Source organism: Podarcis liolepis (genome assembly GCF_965112155.1).
Source record: "Podarcis liolepis genome assembly, chromosome: 10".
Lineage (NCBI taxonomy): Eukaryota > Metazoa > Chordata > Lepidosauria > Squamata > Lacertidae > Podarcis > Podarcis liolepis.
Window position 1 is genome coordinate 53,716,552 of NC_139562.1, and position 17,500 is coordinate 53,734,051.

The following is a 17,500-nucleotide window of genomic DNA, read 5'->3' on the forward strand; positions in this document are numbered from 1 at the left end:
CTATTCCACATGCTACCTTTTGCAGAGGTGAGGATGGCAGTGTCAGAGTCAAGACATTCCCAGTTCTAGCACCTACATTAAGCATTTCCCCTTTTCAGGTGTGTCAGGTCATTCACTAATAATTCTGGTACTAGTTTATAATTTGTGGGGTTTTTTTAAAAGCCCCCTCCTCCCCCTGGTGGGTTGCTCCATGGTGTTTTTAATGGCTACACTTCTTTTAATTGGAATGTTTATCTGGTTGTTTTATTGCTGCTTTATTGTAAAACGTTTTATCTTTTTGATTCATAGTTGTAAAGTTATTTAAATTATTTTAGTAAACTTCTTCAGATGTTGCATAGAGGCAAACTGATAAATAAAGAAAATGTAAGATGTGACCAGACAGGTAATAATGCTTATAACTAATCCATAGGTGGGAGGAGAAGGGTAGGTGTCCTGTGGGGAAAGGCTGGCATATATAATTTAAGAATTGCCTCTCCCCCTTTCTATTCACTGTGTTTTTATATTCACTGGTCATAATTTATAAACCTCCCTCATGTTCTTCTATACCTGTCATTTTTCTGAACTAAAATGCCCCAGTGTTTGTAGCCTTTTTCAGAGTGAAGATGCTCCAGAAACTTGAACGTTTTTGTTTTCCCTTTCTAGCTCTTATGCAACGGGAAGCCATAACTTTACATAATTGTAGCCATATTTATTTGATACATTTGTTTTCAGATAAATAAGCTCTCACTGGGACTTAATAAACACAAAGACATATATTTCTCTTATGTTGATAAGCATATGTTACATATACAGCTCCCTTTAGTCCCCTGTCTTATTCCTGACATTAGCTTTCCTTTTTTCATTGCCTGAATGCAGTTTCCTGTTTGGATGTAAAGCTAAACCACAGTTTAGTGCTAGGCAAATACAGTGGTACCTCGCAAGACGAATGCCTCGGAAGACGAAAAACGCGCAAGACGAAAGAGTTTTCTGTTTTTTGAGTCGTTCCGCAAGACGAATTCCTCTATGGGCTTGCTTCGCAAGACGAAACGTCTTGCGAGTTCTTGCGAGTTTGTTTCCTTTTTCTTAAAGCCGCTAATAGCCGCTAAGCCGCTAATAGCCGTGCTTCGCAAGACAAAAAAAACGCAAGACGAAGAGACTCGCGGAACGGATTAATTTCGTCTTGCGAGGCACCACTGTAAACGTGGACTAGTCTCAGACTTGCAAGCTGCTTCCTCCCCTATTCTTCTCTAGCATAGCCACGAGACAGTGGAAGCATCTGTTTTCTAGTTTAAACACAATCTAGGAGCCACATTTAGTTTAAATAACAGTTCATTGAAAGGGAACAAGTCATGAAACTTGGCTAACTTCAAACCCCCTTTTCCTCCTGCCATTTACAGTACTTTGACTTTTCTAGAGCCTGAAAGCACAGTGGCCAGATAAAACAAGTCATGATCTTTTCTGAATTTGTCTTGTTTCGGTATAAAAATGGAAAGCATCCACTTCCTGGTTTGAACTAACTAGTTTGTTGCTACATTTCAAACCAAAACAAACCATAGTTTAAACTCTTGGTTTCATGAAATAAGCCATGATAAGAGAAAATGCTGATGAATCAACAAAATGATTAGAAAGAAACAAAGTTGGGGAAGCAATTTAATGAAACCCTTTCTCTAATTACTTGGTGAATGCCACAATCTTTTCGTTCTACAGTATCAGTGTTTTTTGCCAGCTCTAATCTGAAGATAGCAAAATAACAAAATTCCTTAGGTGACATAGAACCTCCCTAACTAGGCTCCTTCATGTAGCTCTAAACTATGGTTTAATATTGTATTGGAAGACACAAGATCTACCCACTCTGGAAGAATGGCAGATGAAGGTGATCGACTACATGGAATTGGCTGAGATGACTGGCAGGATCCGAGACCAGGAAGAAGAGTCGGTGAAAGAAGACTGGAAGAAATTTAAAGACTACTTAAAGAAATATTGTAAAATTAATGAATGTTAGAAAGATGTTGGATAGAAACTAAGCGGTTTCCAGCTGTAATGCTTTAGGAGATATGAAAAAAGGATTATAAATGGGTAAAAGTTTAATGGCAAGGATTTGCTGAACTAACAAACTGAAATGGAATACAAAGAAGGGAAGTATGAGGAGGTCGGAGGAAATAAGTGTATGGAAGTTATGTTATTGAAAATTAATGTGTGTTTTTAACTGCTTATTATTTCGTATGTTTATTTTTTATTTTTTCTTATATTCAAAAAATGTTCTTAATAAATATCTTTAAAAAAAAACTAACTATGGTTTAATATTATGTTCAAACTGGGCCAGAATAACTTTTATCTCCTTGGATAGTAGCTATTTCGACTCCATCAAATTATATGATAATGGGCTTTTTAAAAATCCCGATGTGCATAATATTCTACTTACATAGGTTGGATTTCATCATTTTCTCAGTTTGGAGATTGGCTACTGCTTCTTTAGGTGTGCCCAAGATTTTGAGCATGTTTGGTAGAATTGTTCTAAGCGCTGTGGTCTAAAACCACTGAGTTTCTTGGGCTTGCCAATCGTAAGGTCAACGGTTCTAATCCATGTGACGGGGTGAGCTCCCTCTGCTCTGTCCCAGCTCCTGCCAACCTAGCAGTTCGAAAGCACGCCAGTGCAAGTAGATAAATAGGTACCGCTCCGGCGGGAAGGTAAATGGCATTTCTGTGTGCTCTGGCACTCGTCACAGTGCCCCGTTGCGCCAGAAGCAGTTTAGTCATGCTGGCCACATGACCCGGAAAGCTGTCTGTAGACAAATGCCAGCTCCCTCGGCCTGAAGCGTGATGAGTGCGGCAACCCAGAGTCGCCTTTGACTGGACTTAACAGTCCATGGGTCCTTTACCTTTACCTCTTTCTTTGAACATGTCATATCACAAACTGTTCTTGAACATTTCCTCAGTTTACTATGTGGCAGGAGAGTAGAGGTGTGGGCTTGGAATCCTGACCATTGTGCCTCTCAGATCCTTCTCCCCCCCCCCCCGTCTACATGATTATTAATATCAACTTAGAACCTTATAATGGCGATGTGGAACTTCCTTCTGTGGGTGACATTTTCTCTCCCTAAGCAAGAATAATCCTGCTCTAATTTTACAATTCTAGCCTTAATAATGCTTCTCAGATCACATAGTGACTTCGTTGGATTCAGCCCATTGTTTTCTTCATTCATGTCCTCCCTTTTCAGCTTAATTGCTAAAATAAATTATGTGAAGTGCTCCGAATACTTGAAATGCTCATATGAATTATAATCATTATTAACAATGTTATTATTTGGGAAGAGAGTTCTGTGTTGTTGTTTTTAAAGAAAATCTTCCTGCTTTTATAGCTGCCATGACACTGCTGTTTAACCATGATGGCAGCCTTTTGGGTCCATTGTTCTTTGAGCCTCTTTCAATACCAGGATTAAATAACCTTCAGATCTTCTGGAGAGATTTGTCCTTAGAGTTCAGCTTTTGTTTAACTAATCCTTTCACTTTTGAGAATTTTCCCTTTTTGTTTGTAGTATTTCTGACCTGCTTTGCAGCATATTGTTCCAAAAGAATTTGCATTTTTTTAAAAAACAACAACTGCACACACTAAATTATGAATAAATCAATCAATAGTATAGGAGCAGAACTCCTAAGAGAGCATTCCCAAGCTTCTAGGATCATTGGATGCTACAGATCTCTTTCCACTGGCAGTGCTTCACACACAGTGGACTGAAGTGTGTCTCCGGACATGTCCTGAGAAAGGCCAAAAATTATGCCAGCCCCTGGACCTCAGGTAGACAGTTCCCTGATTGTTAGTGTCAATTGGAGGGTTGGTTGTTGTTGTTTTTTAAGCCTCACATGGGGGATGGAAAAGGACCTGACCCCACTTACTATTACATTAAAATTCAGGGTAGCTAAAACCAACAGTTATTATTACATTTACTAATTTTTACTGATGTATTCTTTCTTTTGGCATCTCCCTATTGGCTCTAGGTGGATTCATTGGATTCAATGAAAAGAGTTTCATCTTTTGTTGTGTATTTCCCCTCTGCTCTGATTCTGTACATAAGGCTGTTCTAAGACTGGATTATTAATTGATTGAATGATACATGTTCTTTAATTTGCAAAGCAACATCACAGAGAACTGTGCCGTTTTTGTAGATTTTATATCCAGCAATATCTGTATCCATTAACTTTCACTGTTCCACCGGGTTCCCACTGCAGAAGTTTCTGTGGTGAGGAGAGTAAGAAGAACCTGCTAATGCTTAGCAAGACATGAGAACATCCGTCCAAGGAGCCCTGGGATTTTGCATGACATTTTAATTTTTCACTATCTCTGCCCAGTGTATAAATAACTTTTATCCAAACACCTGATTATCTGAAATGATCTAGGCAACTGCAGGGCAATTTTCAGTAGTTCACCAAAGGGTGTACTGGAATGTTTGCCTGTCTTTCTGTCCTGACAAGTATTTAGAATAGTTCAGGGGAAAAAACCCTGTAATTTGCAGCGAGAAACTACTGAGGAAATTCTTAGAACTGGGTGGTTAAGCTTCATTGCTACATGAGAGAAATCACATGCATACAACTTTAAGAATCAGAACTTACTATTAACTGCACACCCAGAAATCTGGTTGGGTGTCTTAGTTGGAGTGTACAATTTATGACGTAGATCAGGGAGTTGCATGTGCTGTTGTTAAAAACTAGGATATAGTATGCCAGAGGTAAGCCCCAGCAGTGACTGGGCCATGGAATCTCCAGGGGTACACAGCAGCACTCAGAATGATCAAAGTAAAATATCCCTTCCTTCTAATACTGTAAGCTTTTAATTTAACAACAGAATGCTTCCGCATTCTTGATGAAGAATCCATATGGGACATCTGCTCCTTTGCCTCAAAGTATTTTCATGCGTTGCAGCAGAAATCACCAAAGCAGCCACAGCACAGGACTTCTTGTAATTCACTGCCCAGGCATAGCACAACTTTTATAGTGCAATACTATATATGGAAGTAAGTCCCATTGATTTCACTGCGGCTCATTCCCAGGTTAAGTAGATATCGGATTGCAGCTTAAGGGGGACTTAATTAAGGTTAAGTCCTGGTCTGTTGTATTCTCTATGGAATGAAGCTCTTTCTTTTGAACAAACTAGAAGAGGATAGGATGATGGATTAAAAAACCCCAACAACTTTTGGATATAGCATTGAATCCAGCTAAATTCTACTCAAAGTAGACCTTCTGAAGTTTGTCATGCCCATTAATTCCAGTGGGTCTGCTCTGGCCATGATTAATGTTGGACGCAATGTAACTTTTTGATACAATGGGTAGCTGAAATCTCAGTCTGGTCTTAAGGTACCTTGCATATGACGTGATAAAATAACTTTACGTTTGCGGGCAGTATTGCTTCTGAATACCAGTTGCTGGCAGCCACAAAAAGAGGGAAATGTTTGAATCCTGTTTGTGGGTTTCTTGCAGGCAACTGATTAGCCACTGTGAGAACAGTATGCTGGACTAGATGGGGCATTGGCCTGATCCTGCAGGCTCTTCCCATGAGCTTGTTTTCCATTTTTCCAGCAGCTGATCTCAGGCCAACTTCTCTTATCAGATTGGTCAGTGGCTCTGAAAAGAGCAGTTCTGGTGTAAGAAAGATGCTAGAATAAATTCATACATATCAGATACAAAACCAACTGACATCCCTTGTCTGAGAGAAGGGAGTAAAGAAGGGGACAACTGCAAATTTGAAAATGCTGCACAGATCTACCTCCACATTGTTCTCATTTTGTTGGGTAGGAGTAGAATCTGCCTAGAGAATGCTAGCAGCAGCATAATAAATAAATAAAAAGTGTGATATAACTGAGGTCAGGAGTGTAGATTTGTAGGAACCAGCAAGAAAGGAAGAACTCCAAACTCTTCAGATGGCTTTCTTTAATGCACACATTTGTCAATACAAACATGTGTTCTTGTAGACACCTATATGTAATATCTATGGAGATCCCTGTAAGAGCAATCCCTGGTTATGAAATAGGCCCATTCTCTTTTAAAGATACGTATTAAAAGAGGAAAAAAGCTCTTGATAAAACAAATGAATGGAGAATCTGAGTCCATAGCAATAATGTAATCGGAGATATATTGTGAAGGTAAGAGCTGCTTTAAAATATTCAGATATGAAGAGCACAGGTTATTTTGGCTCACTGTGATAGCTCAGTATTAAGTATTCCCTTTTATTTAATACAAATCTCTGCAAATCCTAGTCTATAGTGAGCTTTCAAAATGAAACCATGCATACTGCAGACACTTTAAAAGATGTGCAAAAAAACCTGCAAAATTGCTCTTGTGAAAATGTGGAAAGATAAACTCATAATGCCAGTGAAAATTAGAATATATCTTTTAATAGCTTTTAAAAATGTATAATATTAAGTATACAGAAGCAAAATTGGTTTCTCTATCACACATTTGCATATTTGTCATATGATATTTGTTTTATTTGGACAGATACCTATATGACTAGAACCACCACAGAGCCAAGCCACCCACTGCTAACTCGGACAGCCACTGCAGATAGGATACCATGGTTGATGGTATTGAAAGCTGCTGAGAGGGTGAGGAGAATTTACGGGGACACATTTTCCCTGCCTCTCCCTCAGCAAGAGATCCCCATACAGGGCATCCACAGCAGTTTCTGTGCCTAAACCCCACCTGAAATCAGTTTCCTCTAAGAGCTCCAGGATCTGGTCCACGACTACTTGCCCAAGAACATTGCCCAAGAAGGGGAGATTGGCATGTTAGGGAGGGATCTGCCACTGAAGTATGTACAGCACTGAGGGATCATACATTTGATCTTTATAGGTAGGGATAGATATTCTGATAATGCTCAGCTCCAGAACCTAACAGCTTAGGAGATGTTTGAAGTAGGATATTTTTGCTTATTGTACTGTAACTTCCTCACAGTTGCACCTTTTAAATGTAAACATGTAAATGTTTTTTATTTTTATTTTGCAGTTTCCTATTTACCACAAAAGGGCAATTGGTGCTTCTTTAAATCCCCTGCTGCCTGCAATTCGTTAACATTGTTTTTCGTTTTGTATCGCATTTCATCTCACTGAGCCGAAAGCAGTATGGGGGGGGGGGAAACCCCCTGTAAATAAATAAATTTATCAGAATTGTTGAGAGGCCCTGGGACATGGTGATACTCATTATATTCGCTAAAGTGCAATGCAGCTATAAACTTTGAGCCTTTAAAACCAGCAAAGCCATCTGGAGCAATTCTGCAACAATATGTTTTAATTACGTAACACCGGATTGCACTGCGTTGGGTAGTTTGTAATTTTAATAGCTTTTTAATAAATTCAGGATGATGGCAAAGTGTGGAAAGGCTCGTTTATTGTGGCAGGTTGGCAGCCACCTGGATATGAGCCCTTTATTTACTCCAGTCCCGGTACACAGAAACCCAACATTCATCACAATAACATAGTGTGGCTAAGTGAGATGTTTTGGAAGTATGTTACCGAGAGCTGATTGCATTTCTTACTAAAGGTAAAAAGGTAAAGGACCCCTGGACGGTTAAGTCCAGTCAAAGGCAACTATGGGGTTGCGGCGCTCATCTCACTTCAGGCCGAGGGAGCTGGCGTTTGTCCACAGACAGCTTTCCGAGTCATGTGGCCAGCATGACTAAACTGCTTCTGCTGCAACAGGACACCATGATGGAAACCAGAGTGCACGGAAATGCCATTTACCTTCCTGCTGCAGGCACCTATTTATCTACTTGCACTGGTGTGCTTTTGAACTGCTAGGTTGGCAGGACCTGGGACAGAGCAACAGGAGCTCACCCAGTCGCGGGGATTCAAACCGCTGACCTTCCGATCGGAGGCTGTCCCTGAAGGCAGAAGAGGGATACGGAGCGCTCCGTCTCCCTCTTCTAGCTTGGGGATGGCTGTGCAAACCTGGGGGGGGGGGGAATAATTCCCCCCCCCTTGATTTCCCCCCCAAAAAACTAGGTGCGTCCTATGGTCCTGTAGGGCAAAAAATACGGCACTCACAGGGCAGATCTGGGGTTCTTAGTGGGAGGAAGTCCTAGGGAGGAAGAGAGAGTCCTTGGGAGTCCTAGTTACTGAAAGTTACCTACAGATCAACTTTATTTTGAAGCGAGTTTTTAGCGGAGAAAGACACGGGCCACATGAGTTTAAAAGTGTGATTTCTGAGCAGAGGTTTGGAACCCTGTGACAGCTTCAAGTTTGCGTCTTTCTAGGTTTGGATTAGGGTTGGATGCTTTTTAACCAAGCCCTCTTCAGTGCCATATAGAATAATACAATTGTAGAGTTGGAAGGGACCCTGTGGATCATCCAGTCCAGGCCCCTGCAAGGCAGGAATACGCAGTTGCCCCATACAGGGATTGAACCTGCAACCTTGGCATTATCAGCACCACGCTCCAACCAAGTCAGCTATCGAGGCTCTAGTAGAAGGAAGTGATAATGTTTATTTGTCCCTGCTGATTTCTGCACCTCGAGCTGCTTCTAAAGGCTCAGGAACAGGCCAGCTTTGGTTTTTCTCTTGGCCAGTTGGCAACTCTATCCCATGATAGGTGGGATTTGGAGAAGAGCAAATGCATAGAGTTCCCATTATTCACAGAGAAGCAGGAAGTATTTGCAGATATTTGCTGTTTCACAACCATTATAACTTCATATACATGGTTTTGTGAATTGCGGGTTTCATATACAATATTACTGTTTTATACAGTATTACCTAACCTCGCTAGCTCAAAACAAGTTCAGCAAGGAGCCACTACTATTCATGTTACAATCCGGAAACTGAGCCTGAGAAGCTGTGGTTTAATATTTGACTTTGCAATGTTAATATCATTTCTGTAAGCAGTAACTGTTTTGTCTATTAAGAGTTCTGCTTCCATTCCCTTTAAATCCATGTTATATATGGTCAATTAACTGGTTTTGATTTGTCTGTGATGTTTCACTGGCCCAAATATATATTTTATGCAAATAATTGTTATATTTTGTCTTCATTCACTTCAATCAATTTCAAAACATACATTTATTCATTCAATTGCTATACCACCCTTCAATAATAAAATTCTTCCAAAGGCTCTTATATCAAAGTACGACAATAAAGTACAATGAATATGATTTAATACCATCTCAGTCATTTCAGTGTACAGTGGTGCCCCGCAAGACGAATGCCTCGCAAGACGAAAAACTTGCTAGACGAAAGGGTTTTTCGGTTTTGCGTTGCTTCGCTAGACGAATTTCCCTATGGGCTTGCTTTGCAAGACGAAAACGTCTTGCGCTTTTTTTTTAAAGCCGCTTGAAGAGGCGCAGTTGCGACGGACCGTGCTTCGCAAGCCGAAAAACATCGCAAGACGAAAAGACTCGCGGAACGAATTCTTTTCGTCTTGCGAGGCACCACTGTATCCCCATATTATTAAAATTAACAACCAAGTGCAGTCCAACATTAAAAAGTACAGCCACCAGATCCAGATCACACTATCAGATCCCCAGCCAGAGTGGCTGTAAGTCAATGTAAAAAGGCCTGTTTGAGAATATCCAAGACTGGGGCCATCTTAATATCTCTAGAGATTGTATTTCACGATTGTTGGGCCACCATGGGCTTTGTTTTCGCCAGTTCAGTTTCCTGTGCTGGCAGGCATCTCGACAGGGCTTCAAATACATACCTTAATATTCAGTTTTGTACAGGTGTAGATGTTGCTTTAATTAACCTGGTCCCAAGCTTTCATAATCAGCGCTTTAAATTGGGTCCAGAAACAACTGGTACTAACCTGGTACAATATCTTCTGTTTGCTTAACAGAAGTCTGCCTTGTGTACCAGCTGAAGGTATAAACAATTTCACACACAACATGTTGCAGTAGTCCAGTCTGGGTCTCACTAGAAGACTGGCAACTGGCAAGGTCCGCTCTGTCTAGGTGAGGCACAGATGGCGACATCACTGGTGAGCCTCTGTTGCTTAATTAAAACACATCTGTTTTTCCAGGCTTTCGGAGGGTTTGGCTGAGCCTGCTGTGTAATGCAGGATTCTATGTATTATTATTATTCTGCTGCTGCTAATTTGTGTCTTAGCTGCCGTTTTGTTTTAAGCGCCGTGGTGTTTATCTTGTGTTAGAAACTGCTTTGGGTGCACAGCAGTGGTGAAAAGAGCTCCACAAACTATATAAAGAAACAAACTAGCATATCAGATTAAGCTGATGAATGTTCTTGTGGCCCCAGCTGCTCATTAAAAAGATAAAGGGAGCCCTGACCATTAGGTCCAGTCGTGGCCGACTCTGGGGTTGTGGCGCTCATCTCGCTTTATTGGCTGAGGGAGCCGGCGTACAGCTTCTGGGTCATGTGGCCAGCATGACTAAGCCGCTTCTGGCGAACCAGAGCAGTGCACAGAAACGCCGTTTACCTTCCCGCTGGAGCAGTACCTATTTATCTACTTGCACTTTGATGTGCTTTTGAACTGCTAGGTTGGCAGGAGCAGGGACCGAGCAGCGGGAGCTTACCCCATTGCGCGGATTCGAATTGCCGATCTTCTGATCGGCAAGTCCTAGGCTCTGTGGTTTAACCCACAGTGCCACCCGCTTCCCTAACTAGTTTGTGCCAAATCCAGAAGTACTCCAAAGAGGTGAACCTTGTATTTTATGGGGAGTGAAATGCCATCCAAGACAACTTGCAATTCTCTATCCAGAGCAGCTCAAGCGATATAATGCAGTCCAGAGCAGGCGTAAACAAGGTACTACAATAAGGAATTACTCATGCAAGCGAGTACAGTTGACACGCAATTGTGACGTGTAAGTCCTTTTGGGACCTGGAAGAGGGTGGGACGACATGGGGCGAGGCTCTTCAGAGGGCCGGGAATGGAACCACCATGTTAAATACAGGTAATACTACGTGTATTAGTCAAGTTGCAATTGAAGATGGTGTAAAGCACAAAGCGCTTCCAAATCTTTATCTTTGTCCCAAATACTTCATGAGGCTTTCTAGGTCATAGCTCATAACTGAGGAACTAAGTTCTGTCAAGTTTTTATTTAACTTTGTCCCCAAATAAATTAGTAAGATTTAGAATTTCCATGTTTCCGTTTATTTTATTTTATTGCCTAGTGCCAATAGATGAGAACCCCCCCCCCCCACATGCACTCATATAAGCTTTAACTCAAGAACTCACCACTCTTTACAGGTTATTCTGTTCGGCCTGTTTGTCCTCATGGAAAATGAGGCACCCAAAAACAAATATAATTTCAAAAGTCAGGGGGCAAATGTGTAAATATATATAGCACAGGTGTCCTTACTATGAGTCTGCTACTGTAGACAATAGTCCAGTGTAAAGCATTGAAATTCTCTATTTTGAATAATTCTTTCTTTTTTTTCTACTCGCATAATGCGGGTGGTAAGTAGAGATTATAGCAATTAGTCTTTTGAGAAATAATCTTTAGAACCAAAATATCATTTTAAGTCTACAAACTTAAATATGCATAAAAAGTGTGTTTCTGCATTGGGGAAAATGGTTTTTAACAGTTACTCCATTTCCCAGGTTTTCTGAGGTATTGCATTAAATGAAAAACCTCAGTCAGTAGCTTCTGCATTTGCCTATTTCTGGTGTTAATTATCTTTTGTTTGCCCTTGATAATCCTGAGGTTGGTATGCAGATAATGAAGGCTGCAGAATCATCTCAGAGTGGAAAAAACAATGGCATTGTCAATTCGGCATCACAACACTTTATAAATTATGAATGTTATCTACATTAAGGAGAATAGTAGACTTTTAAAATTACTTCCATGAATAGATTAAATTACAAGTATTATTACATTTCATTTTATTAAGTGCATCTTAGTAGTTATTAGAGCAAATGAACATGTTCTCTCAATTACATAATAACATTAGAACTAAAAATTATGCATCAACACTCCCAAATGCATAATGCAGCTTTGTATATTAATCACCCCAAACAATATTTTTCAGTTTATATGGAGACAATTATTACCTGTCCAACAATAACATTGTTATTGGTTTATTAAAATTCAAGAACTCCCTTTCTAGATAAAAGCTTGGTTTTCTTCTTTGACTCTTTCAGAAAAAGGTTTCAGTCTAGGCAACAAAAATGCAAATCTTGTAATGATTCAATTTTAATCTAATTATATAAAACAAAGCTTATATATTGTACTTTTAAGTGAACTTGAGAAAGTAGCAGTAATCTGTGGCTGCTTTTTATTTTAGTTTAGGAAGAGGCAACTTAAGAAAAGGAAAAAAAGTACACAGATCTGTTTTGAAGAGGTCATGTTTATGAGGTTTGTTCTAGCTACCATAATAATAGCCCTTTCCTAGACAATATTATTTTGTCATTAAAGCCACCCAGGATCTTGATTTTGTTTCCAATCCCCACAGCTAACCCCGGCGTTGCTCCCAAGGTGGCCAGGTAAGCAGCCAATATGAAAGCAATGGGGCAGAACACATTAGAAGGGTCTCAACTGTGTTTTCTTTTAAATGTACTGTTTTTGGGGTGCAGTCTTACCACTGATAATACATTGCTAAATTCACTAGTGTCAGTGGGACTCACAAGTGACTAGGACCAGTGCTTTTTTCTGGGGGGGTATGCAGGGGTACGCAGACCCCTAAACATTTTGTGAATGTCCATTTTCTGTATTTATTTTTCCCAATTTGAACAATAAAATGGTGATTTTCTCGAGTCAAAATGAGAGTACCCCTGACCTATTTTTTTTAAGAAAAAAAGCACAGACTAGGACTTTAAGTGTGTTTATAAGGCAGCCTTTCATAATATAATAGTTTAAATCACATATTTATTTATGTATAGAATAAGCTTCTGAAACAAAATATCATTTAAATGTTTGTGTGTCTGTGCGCGTGCACGCGTGCAGCAATCAGCTTAAGTTGGGATTTTATTTGGGACCCTGAGTCCTTAATGGTTGGAGCTCTTTTCCAAAAACTGGAATTAGGAGCTGGTAACTACTGAATTGAAGACTTTTCCTCCCAACACAGCGGGGAGGGGAACTACCATGAGCAAAGCAACATATTTTTTTAGTCCCTTGCTGCAGTTTTGGAATCTAGTGGAATCTAGTTGTGCAACCAGTTCTGTGACTCAGGCATGGCCAAACTTGGCTCTCCAGATGGTTTGGGACTACAATTCCCATCATCCCTGACCACTGGTCCTGTTCGCTAGGGATGATGGGAGTTGTAGTCCCAAAACATCTGGAGGGCCAAGTTTGGCCATGCCTGGTTTAGATCCACAATTTGAATCCTGTAGCAGTTTCTTATGCATACAGGGGGTTGTCATGTATGAATAGAGCTATATTATTGTGCACAGACAATGGGTTGTCTTTTCAGTCTCTGGAGAAAGGTGGAATGATAGGGTTGTAGAGTTGGAAGGGACCCTGACGATCATCTAGGCCAACCCCCTGCATTGCAGGAATTTGCAGGATCAAAGCTGCAACCTTGGCGTTACCAGCACCATGTTCTAACCAACTAAGCTATCCAGTAAGATACACGAAGGGAAACAATCTTCCCTCTTAAGCTCAGATTCAGTTTTCTTCTTTCTTTGGACCAAAAGAAGAAAGAAAGAGCTGAACAACCTAACACTGTTGTCAACAACGTTCCCCCCCCCCCCGGCTGTCCAAGGCTGCCTTTACATCTTTTTAGTTAGCAATGAAAAATAATAAAATCTGATAATACACAAATGGGGGGAGGGAACTGTTTAGGAAATGATCCAGCCAATTTTGAGTCCCACCAATTTGACTAGGAGAGTTAAGCACGTGCTTAAACTTGTCTCCTTGAAATGAATGGGATTTGGGAAGCAACCCAAACCCAAGGGCAGTTGGGGCAAGCAGAGTTTGGACTAGGCAGTGTCTCTGGCTGAACCAGGGCCTGCCCAAGACATTTTGATTACCCAAGATTTACCACTAAATGGTGCCTCCTCCCCACCAGGGAAGAAGGGCCGAGGGATGATCTGCAACAGGAACAAGGGGGGGGGGCATAATTATCTATATCAGGATCTGCTGCCCCGTGGAGCCTGCCACCTGAGGTTGTTGCTGCACCCTACCTCATGGGTGGCCCAGCCTGGCCAGAGCTACGCTGGATGAAGTCCTTTATTCCACCTGAGCTGGAGATACTCTGGGGGTAAGTCTTCCACCTGGCTTAGTTGGGGCTGTGATGTTAACATATGAGATGCAACAACAGCAGCAAGAATACTTATCGCAAAATATTGGAAGACCCAAGATTTGCCCACCGTGGAAGAATGGCAGACGCAACTGATAGACTACATGGAACTGGCAGAAATGACTGGCAGAATCCGAGACCTGGGAGAAGAGGCAGTGGAAGAGGACTGGAAAAAGTTTAAGGACTATTTACAGAAACATTGTAAATTGTATGAGTGTTAACAAGGATGCAGGTCTGAAAACAACACGACACCAGCAATTTAGTTGAAAGAAATATGAGAATATGTGATGTTTAAGAAAAAGATGAATTTTGGAGTATTATTATGTAAATTAAGTATATAAGCATCTGATAAAAATATTTAAAGTCGGAGACATAATATTTGAAAATTACAAGATAGGAGTTGAAACAGGGTGATAATTTGCTGCTTATAATTTTATAATTGGGAACGCAGGAATGGGAGATGTGAGGAAGTCCAAAGGGTTAAGAAAATATGGTTGTTGAATATTGGATCTTGTTGTATCTTTTCTATTATATGTTACTTTTTTTCTTTGCTTTTTTCTGTGTTTCTTTGTCTGTTGTATTTGGGTGATGGTTTTATATGTGTTTGGGAATTCAATGTTTAAAATCTTTAATAAATATCTTTTTTTTTTTTAAAAAAAATGATGTTAACATATGAGAGTGCTGGAGGAGAAATAGTTAAACAGGTTACCCAATCAGGACCCAGGGGGTGGAGTCAGAGGGATTATAAAACCAGTTCTGGGAGGGGCGAAAGGGGAGTTCGTTGGGAGTTGGGTGGTTGGTTGGAGTGGGAGTGAACTGGGATAGAGTTTGTGGGTAGGTTGAGTTAGTGTAGCAAAATAAGCTGAGTCAGGAATAGGGGCTAGGAAGACAAGTAAATATCTGAGAGGTGGTTTAGTGACTGAGAGCAGGTAGCGGAAGTTATAGGTCTGGATACGCACCCCATGATTGTAATTGACCGATACTGTTTATGAAACCAAACGCTTGTTAAACAGCAATAAATAAACAAAAGTTTATGTTCCAATTTAACCCTGACTGGACTCAGTATTGTACCAGCTGGGGCCTGGGTGGTGGCAGCGAGACATAAAGTGGTGGCACAGGGATCAATAGATGGTGAAATGTCCAGGGACCCTGTGTGATTGCCATAGGGGCTCACTTGGCTGAGCCAAATGCAGGGTAAGTCTTGAAAAGGAGACGTTATTGGCCAGTGCCCTGGGTATGGTGCCGACAGTTCAGGGAGAGCTAACCCTATTCCAAACTCTTCAGCTTGCCCATGTGACCTGGTGCAACCCAGTGAATTTACACTGGCAAAAAGGGTGGTGTAAAGGCTTGTTTTCTGTCTCCTGGGTTCGAGCCAGCTCAACTGGCAGCAGTACCGCTCCTGAATGGAGTTTGGAGGGTAAGTTACACCAGCATAATTTACTCCATAGTTTGGATTGCTTTGTTAAATGTGTTTAAAAAGGTAAAGGTAAAGGGACCCCTGACCATTCGGTCCAGTCGTGGCCGACTCTGGGGTTGCGGCGCTCATCTTGCTTTATTGGCCGAGGGAGCCTGCGTACAGCTTCCGGGTCATGTGGCCAGCATGACTAAGCCGCTTCTGGCGAACCAGAGCAATGCACGGAAACACCATTTACCTTCCTTCTGGAGTGGTACCTATTTATCTACTTGCACTTTGACGTGCTTTCAAACTGCTAGGTGGGCAGGAGCAGGGACCGAGCAGCGGGAGCTCACCCCGTCGCGGGGATTCGAATCGGCAAGTCCTAGGCTCTGTGGTTTAACCCACCTGCTTTGGCCAAATTATGTGCTTGGTTTTTAAAAGATAAATTGGAAGCTTCTGTTTCCCCCATCATGATCCGTTATAATAATAATAATAATAATAATAATAATAATAATAATAATAATATATTATTTATACCCCGCCCATCTAGCTGGGTTTCCCCAGCCACTCTGGGGACTGTCTGCCTCTTTTTATTACAATATTAGTTCTTAGCCCTAGTTAAGAGATCTTAATTAATATTAGTTAATATTAGTACTTAAACCCATAAACAAAATGGATCCTATTCTTACAGAGGCACCAAAAATAAATGAAAGATGAATACAGAAAAAAATATATATATATGGCAGATCACAGCTAATAAATCCATCTCGAATGCAAATGCATTAATCGGAATATGTGAGGCAAAATAATAAAATGCCAAGGCATAGCTCCTTTATCATACGAGGTTTTAACAACCATTGTGATTTCCTTGATTCAGCAAGAAGATTATTTAAATGTGTGGGAAAATGCATATTCCCTAAGAATATGAAAAAGGGGCTTACTTTCCCCTGGAAGTACAATAAGGTGTATTGAGTAAATAATTGTATTTAATCTTTGTTTTCAGTCGTTTTCCTCTGTAAAGGTTATGAAAGGCTGCATTCATGATAATTCAGATGATGCCTGTGGATTTATACCCAGCCGTGCATACTTAATATCAGTAAACATACTAATTGGTCACTGCATGAAAATATGAGCAATTAGACACCTTTTTCATTACTGATGCTTTGAGTAATATGAAATGACCAGATGATCTGTTCTCTCCTGATGTTATTAGATAAAGTTAGACTTTTTTATCACCGTTGTAGCAGATTAAAAATGCACAAGACAAGAAAGACATTGACTGGAACTAATGCACTTTGGTCTGACAAAATAACTAGCCTTTTTAGTTCCAATTAGCCCTCAGTTATCACGTACTAGCAACGATATCAAAAATTCAGCACCACTGGATAGTCTTTATAGCTGTCTAATTCAGTCAGTCTTCATTTTTTTTGCTATTTAAAAAGTTTCAGGCATTACAGAGTTAACTATTCTCTTGAAATTACTCCTCTTTAAGAAGAAAAATCATATTACTTTCTTAATCTTTCTAATTCTTCTCTCCTAAGATCATCTTGGATTTGTTCCTTTAACACCGACTCTTAGTGCAGTCCTGATTTTCTGTATTAATGAATTGAGAAGATGACATCAGGCTCTTAGGTAAGTGCTGTAAGCTCAGTCCTATGAATTTGCAGCAAGGTACCAAGCATAAAGAAGAAATTATTCTTTGTCCATTTGCACATCAATGTTTCTTTGAAAGGTAATTAGCTTGATATTATGTAGGTAGCGCACAAAAGATCTTGTAGTAGTTTGTGATCTGTCTTTTGATCATCACAAGAAAAATTTCTGCTGGGAAATGAAAGGCAGACATAATTCACTAAAATTACACTGGATCCTCTCTAATCAATAAAGATAAATCAAGTGTTTGTTGTGAAATCGATCCTCTCTTTTATTGAAATACATTGTCTTGATTGTTTTAGGGAT

The 17,500-nt window shown here is 40.4% G+C and overlaps 2 protein-coding genes across 2 annotated transcripts in view; one reads left to right on the top strand and one right to left on the bottom strand.

Moving 5' to 3' along the window:
• TFEC (transcription factor EC) overlaps nucleotides 1-17,500 on the bottom strand; it is a 380,439-nt gene that overhangs the window by 16,143 nt on the left and 346,796 nt on the right. The window lies entirely within an intron of this gene.
• LOC310687920 (uncharacterized protein) overlaps nucleotides 1-17,500 on the top strand; it is a 71,177-nt gene that overhangs the window by 4,234 nt on the left and 49,443 nt on the right. The window contains exons 3-4 of the mRNA XM_083463879.1: nucleotides 13,918-14,109; nucleotides 17,086-17,176. The gene's annotated coding sequence lies outside the window, so the exon portion shown is untranslated. The remainder of the gene's footprint in view (nucleotides 1-13,917; nucleotides 14,110-17,085; nucleotides 17,177-17,500) is intronic.